General features: G+C 37.6%; 1 protein-coding gene across 1 annotated transcript in view; it reads left to right on the top strand.

The window, feature by feature from the left end:
• LOC106878908 (dihydrolipoyllysine-residue succinyltransferase component of 2-oxoglutarate dehydrogenase complex, mitochondrial) overlaps window positions 1-1062 on the top strand; it is a 166083-nt gene that overhangs the window by 141960 nt on the left and 23061 nt on the right. The window lies entirely within an intron of this gene.

Here is a 1062-nt window from a genome sequence, read left to right as displayed (position 1 = left end):
GTATGTAATTTAAAAAGAAAAAGTGCAGCAAGTGCTTTTCTATGTCATCATTAATGTGGTCATTCTATAATTTGGGGCTGGATAAGATCCAGGTCCTGTCAGCAAGCTTTTTGCCCATTTCTGTGTAATATTGGTACCCCAAATTTCATTTGTCTTTACATTCTGAGTTCAAATTCCGCCAAGGTCAACTTTGCCTTTTATCCTTTCGGGGTCGATAAATTAAGTACCAGTTGCGTGCTGGGAGCGATCTAATCAACTGGCCCCCCTCCCCCAAAATTTCAGGCCTTGTGCCTAAAGTAGAAAAGGGTATTGGTGCTCCAAATGTTTGATGTCATTTTTTGTTGTGCGCTTCAGAAATTAATTCATGTATAAAATACTGTTTGTTATTTAATGCATAAACAATTAGTACACCTTCCTAAGCAGGGTCACTTGCTTACAAACAAATAATCCTTCTCTATCTTATATCTTGTTGCTCGTGTGAGATATACTGAGGAACTGGTTAGGACTGGTTGAACTGTATAGTAGTAGATGTTGTTGTGAGGAGACTGAGAGTGTTGGTCAGTTGGTCTAGGACAGAGTCACAAGATCAGGCTGTATAGTGATAATTGTTGTTGTGAGGTTACTGAGAGTATTGGTTAGTTGGTCAGAGATAGACAGTCACATCACTGGATTGTATAGTAATATTTATTGTTGTGCAGAAACTATGATTGTTGTTGGTCAGTGACATAGTTGCAAGATCAGACTCTCGTAGAAATTATTGTTTATGAGGTGACCAAGAGTGTTGGTCAGAGAAGACAAGATGAAGCTGAGTCTAATTTAAATTCCTGTTTTATCTCTCGTCTCTTTATCATTGATAGGCTCAGCATGGTCAGGCAGATGATTAAATTGATCTTTGTATTAAACATAATCTATGGCTTTGTTTCAAACCTTGTCTGATGATTTTGCCTTTCATTTTTCCAGGATCAATAATAATGATAATAATAATAATATTCATTTCAAATTTTGGCACCAGGCCAGCAATTTCAAGGGAGGGGATAAATTGATTACATTGAGACCCCCCCC

This window comes from Octopus bimaculoides, chromosome 11 (genome assembly GCF_001194135.2).
Source record: "Octopus bimaculoides isolate UCB-OBI-ISO-001 chromosome 11, ASM119413v2, whole genome shotgun sequence".
NCBI lineage: Eukaryota > Metazoa > Mollusca > Cephalopoda > Octopoda > Octopodidae > Octopus > Octopus bimaculoides.
This window is presented reverse-complemented; position numbering and strand designations above follow the sequence as displayed.